Source organism: Thalassophryne amazonica, chromosome 22, assembly GCF_902500255.1.
Source record: "Thalassophryne amazonica chromosome 22, fThaAma1.1, whole genome shotgun sequence".
NCBI classification, from domain to species: domain Eukaryota; kingdom Metazoa; phylum Chordata; class Actinopteri; order Batrachoidiformes; family Batrachoididae; genus Thalassophryne; species Thalassophryne amazonica.
The window spans coordinates 37,340,843-37,346,905 of NC_047124.1; the positions used below are offsets into that span (position 1 = coordinate 37,340,843).

The following is a 6,063-nucleotide window of genomic DNA, read 5'->3' on the forward strand; positions in this document are numbered from 1 at the left end:
GCTGTCCCAAAACTTCCTTTACCTGAATGATGGTAAAACTGAGATCATGGTGTTTGAGCGCACTGGCAAACCAAATGTGGTAACACCAAATTTTGGTGCTTTGGCTAACTATGTAAAACCAGCTGTCAAGAATTTGTGATATTTGACAGCTGTTTGAGGTTCGATCAACAAATTCTGTTGTCAAAGCTAGTTTTTTCCAACTTCGCCTTTTGGCTAAAATAAAGCTCTTCCTCAGTAGACATGATCTTGAGACGCCATTCATGCTTTCATCAGCTCCAGACTTGATTATTGTAATGCACTTTATTCAGGCATTAATCAGTCGTCTCTTGCACGTCTCCAGTTGGTGCAGAATGCTGCTGCTCGTCTTTTGACAAACACTTTTAGACGTGAGCATATTACACCCGTCCTGTACTCACTCCACTGGCTTCCAGTTCATTTTAGAATTGATTTTAAAATTTTAATGTTTGTTTTTAAAGCTATTTATGGCCTTGCACCTCCCTACTTGTCTGAAATTTTAACTTTGCGCACCTACAGTAGGACATTAAGGGCGTCTGGCCAGCTTTACTTAGATGTTCCAAGGTCAAGATATAAACGCTGGGGTGATCATGCTTTCGCGGTAACTGGCCCCAGACTGTGGAACGAGCTACCTCTTGAGTTACGTACTATTCCTGACCGAGCACTTTTTAAATCTAAATTAAAGACTTATTTATTTAAACTGGCTTTTAACACTTAGTGGGGAGGTGACATGGTCTGTTATTTATGTGCTGTTTTAAAATTTTATTCTATATGTATTTTATTTTTGTGAATTTGTGTTTTTAATGTTAAGCACTTTGGACACCAGTCGGTGCTGTAAAGCGCTTTATAAATAAATGTTGATTGATTGATAATGATCTGACACAGGGTGTTCAGTCCCAGTTATTGTTAACATTATTGATGATTATTAATACTATAGCTGACTTTGATCCTAATGATCTGACACAGGATGCTCAGTCCCAGTTAACATTAACATTACTGATGATTATTAATACTATAGCTGATATTGATCCTAATGATCTGACACAGGATGTTCAGTCCCAGTTACCATTAACATTATTGATCATTAACACTATAGCTGATATTGATCCTAATGATCTGACACAGCATTCTCAGTCCCAGTTAACATTAACATTACTGATGATCATTAACACTATAGCTGATATTGATCCTAATGATCTGACACAGCATTCTCAGTCCCAGTTAACATTAACATTATTGATGATTATTAATACTATAGCTGATATTGATCCTAATGATCTGACACAGGATGCTCAGTCCCAGTTAACATTAACATTACTGATGATTATTAATACTATAGCTGATATTGATCCTAATGATCTGACACAGGATGTTCAGTCCCAGTTATCAATCAATCAACATTTATTTATAAAGCGCTTTACAGCACCGACTGGTGTCCAAAGTGCTTAACATTAAAAACACAAATTTACAAAATAAAACACAAAAAATAAAATTTTAAAACAACACATAAAAAAAAACATAAAAATAACAGACCATGTCACCTCCCCACTAAGTGTTAAAAGCCAGTTTAAATAAATAAGTCTTTAACTTAGATTTAAAAAGTGCTCGGTCAGGAATAGTACGTAACTCAAGAGGTAGCTCATTCCACAGTCTGGGGCCAGTTACCACGAAAGCATGATCACCCCAGCGTTTATATCTTGACCTTGGAACATCTAAGTAAAGCTGGCCAGATGCCCTTAATGTCCTACTGTAGGTGCGCAAAGTTAAAATTTCAGACAAGTAGGGAGGTGCAAGGCCATAAATAGCTTTAAAAACAAACATTAAAATTTTAAAATCAATTCTAAAATGAACTGGAAGCCAGTGGAGTGAGTACAGGACGGGTGTAATATGCTCACGTCTAAAAGTGTTTGTCAAAAGACGAGCAGCAGCATTCTGCACCAACTGGAGACGTGCAAGAGACGACTGATTAATGCCCGAATAAAGTGCATTACAATAATCAAGTCTGGAGCTGATGAAAGCATTTATCATTAACATTATTGATGATTGTTAATACTATAGCTGATATTGATCCTAATGATCTGACACAGGATGTTCAGTCCCAGTTAACATTAACATTATTGATGATTATTAATACTATAGCCGATATTGATCCTAATGATCTGACACAGGATGTTCAGTCCCAGTTATCATTAACATTATTGATGATTGTTAATACTATAGCTGATATTGATCCTAATGATCTGACACAGGATGTTCAGTACCAGTTAACATTAACATTATTGATGATTATTAATACTATAGCTGATATTGATCCTAATGATCTGACACAGGATGTTCAGTCCCAGTTAACATTAACATTATTGATGATTATTATCACTATAGCTGACTTTGATCCTAATGATCTGACACAGGATGTTCAGTCCCAGTTAACATTAACATTATTGATGATTGTTAATACTATAGCTGATATTGATCCTAATGATCTGACACAGGATGTTCAGTCCCAGTTATCATTAACATTATTGATGATTATTAATACTATAGCTGATATTGATCCTAATGATCTGACACAGGATGTTCAGTCCCAGTTAACATTAACATTATTGATGATTATTAATACTATAGCTGATATTGATCCTAATGATCTGACACAGGATGTTCAGTCCCAGTTAACATTAACATTATTGATGATTATTATCACTATAGCTGACTTTGATCCTAATGATCTGACACAGGATGTTCAGTCCCAGTTAACATTAACATTATTGATTATTAATACTATAGCTGATATTGATCCTAATGATCTGACACAGGATGTTCAGTACCAGTTAACATTAACATTATTGATGATTATTAATACTATAGCTGATATTGATCCTAATGATCTGACACAGGATGTTCAGTCCCAGGTATCATTAACATTATTGATGATTATTAATACTATAGCTGATATTGATACTAATGATCTGACACAGGATGTTCAATCCCAGTTATCATTAACATTATTGATGATTATTAATACTATAGCTGATATTGATCCTAATGATCTGACACAGGATGTTCAGTCCCAGTTAACTAACATTATTGATGATTATTAATACTATAGCTGATATTGATCCTAATGATCTGACACAGGATGTTCAGTACCAGTTAACATTAACATTATTGATGATTATTAATACTATAGCTGATACTGATCCTAATGATCTGACACAGGATGTTCAGTACCAGTTATCATTAACATTATTGATGATTATTAACACTATAGCTGATATTGATCCTAATGATCTGACACAGGATGTTCAGTCCCAGTTATCATTAACATTATTGATGATTATTAATACTATAGCTGATATTGATCCTAATGATCTGACACAGGATGTTCAGTCCCAGTTATCATTAACATTATTGATGATTATTAATACTATAGCTGATATTGATCCTAATGATCTGACACAGGATGTTCAGTCCCAGTTATCATTAACATTATTGATGATTATTAATACTATAGCTGATATTGATCCTAATGATCTGACACAGGATGTTCAGTCCCAGTTATCATTAACATTATTGATGATTATTAATACTATAGCTGATATTGATCCTAATGATCTGACACAGGATGTTCAGTCCCAGTTATCATTAACATTATTGATGATTATTAACACTATAGCTAACTTTGATCCTAATGATCTGACACAGGATGTTCAGTCCCAGTTAACATTAACATTATTGATTATTAATACTATAGCTGATATTGATCCTAATGATCTGACACAGGATGTTCAGTCCCAGTTAACATTAACATTATTGATGATTATTAACACTATAGCTAACTTTGATCCTAATGATCTGACACAGGATGTTCAGTCCCAGTTAACATTAACATTATTGATTATTAATACTATAGCTGATATTGATCCTAATGATCTGACACAGGATGTTCAGTCCCAGTTATCATTAACATTATTGATGATTATTAATACTATAGCTGATATTGATCCTAATGATCTGACACAGGATGTTCAGTCCCAGTTATCATTAACATTATTGATGATTATTAATACTATAGCTGATATTGATCCTAATGATCTGACACAGGATGTTCAGTACCAGTTATCATTAACATTATTGATGATTATTAACACTATAGCTAACTTTGATCCTAATGATCTGACACAGGATGGTCAATCCCAGTTATCATTAACATTATTGATGATTATTAATACTATAGCTGATATTGATCCTAATGATCTGACACAGGATGGTCAATCCCAGTTATCATTAACATTATTGATGATTATTAATACTATAGCTGATATTGATCCTAATGATCTGACACAGGATGTTCAGTACCAGTTAACATTAACATTATTGATGATTATTAATACTATAGCTGATATTGATCCTAACGATCTGACACAGGATGTTCAGTCCCAGTTATCATTAACATTATTGATCATTGTTAATATTACTGCTGAGTCACTGTTGCATTAAACGTCAGAAACCCGTTTTTAAAGTCGCGTCCGCGCTTTGGGTTCGTTAAACGCTCACCTCTGAGGGTCAACCCGAGTCCGGTCCAGTCGAACTTGTCGGTGTTCAGATTCCAGAAAGCTCGCAGCCGCACGCGCCGACCTTTAAATACCGTCACGCCCACAGAACTACTTCCGGGTCACACGCCCGGACCGAGAGGTCATTTCATTAATTATCTTTAAAATAATCAGTACCACAGTATGAAGCGGCTTCTCTTGAAATCAAAATGCTCCAACTTTTCCCTCACAAACTTTTTTCCTCACAAACTTAAAAACATGAGAATATTAAAAAAAAAAAAAAAACTTTTAAAACGGTCTGTTTATCGATCGATCTGTCTGTCTGTCTATTTATCTGTCTGCCTGTTTACCTGTTTGTTTACCTGTCTGTCTGTCTATGTAATTGGCAAAGCTTCTGGGGAAAACCTGGTCTTGTTAGGAGAGACGGCATCCATCCCACTTTGGATGGAGCAGCTCTCATTTCTAGAAATCTGGCCAATTTTCTTAAATCCTCCAAACTGTGACTATCCAGGGTTGGGACCAGGAAGCAGAGTTGTAGTCTTACACACCTCTCTGCAGCTTCTCTCCCCCTGCCATACCCTCATTACCCCATCCCCGTAGAGACGGTGCCTGCTCCCAGACTACCAATAACCAGCAAAAATCTATTTAAGCATAAAAATTCAAAAAGAAAAAATAATATAGCACCTTCAACTGCACCACAGACTAAAACAGTTAAATGTGGTCTATTAAACATTAGGTCTCTCTCTTCTAAGTCCCTGTTAGTAAATGATATAATAATTGATCAACATATTGATTTATTCTGCCTAACAGAAACTTGGTTACAGCAGGATGAATATGTTAGTTTAAATGAGTCAACACCCCCGAGTCACACTAACTGTCAGAATGCTCGTAGCACGGGCCGAGGAGGAGGATTAGCAGCAATCTTCCATTCCAGCTTATTAATTAATCAAAAACCTAGACAGAGCTTTAATTCATTTGAAAGCTTGACTCTTAGTCTTGTCCATCCAAATTGGAAGTCCCAAAAACCAGTTTTATTTGTTATTATCTATCGTTCACCTGGTCGTTACTGTGAGTTTCTCTGTGAATTTTCAGACCTTTTGTCTGACTTAGTGCTTAGCTCAGATAAGATAATTATAGTGGGCGATTTTAACATCCACACAGATGCTGAGAATGACAGCCTCAACACTGCATTTAATCTATTATTAGACTCTATTGGCTTTGCTCAAAAAGTAAATGAGTCCACCCACCACTTTAATCATATCTTAGATCTTGTTCTGACTTATGGTATGGAAATTGAAGACTTAACAGTATTCCCTGAAAACTCCCTTCTGTCTGATCATTTCTTAATAACATTTACATTTACTCTGATGGACTACCCAGCAGTGGGGAATAAGTTTCATTACACTAGAAGTCTTTCAGAAAGCGCTGTAACTAGGTTTAAGGATATGATTCCTTCTTTATGTTCTCTAATGCCATATACCAACACAGTGCAGAGTAG

General features: G+C 35.4%; 1 protein-coding gene across 1 annotated transcript in view; it reads right to left on the minus strand.

Moving 5' to 3' along the window:
- The window catches only part of caprin2 (caprin family member 2), a 108,476-nt gene extending 103,814 nt beyond the window's left edge, over positions 1-4,662 (minus strand). The window contains exon 1 of the mRNA XM_034163744.1: positions 4,570-4,662. The gene's annotated coding sequence lies outside the window, so the exon portion shown is untranslated. The remainder of the gene's footprint in view (positions 1-4,569) is intronic.
- Positions 4,663-6,063: the final 1,401 nt, after the last annotated feature.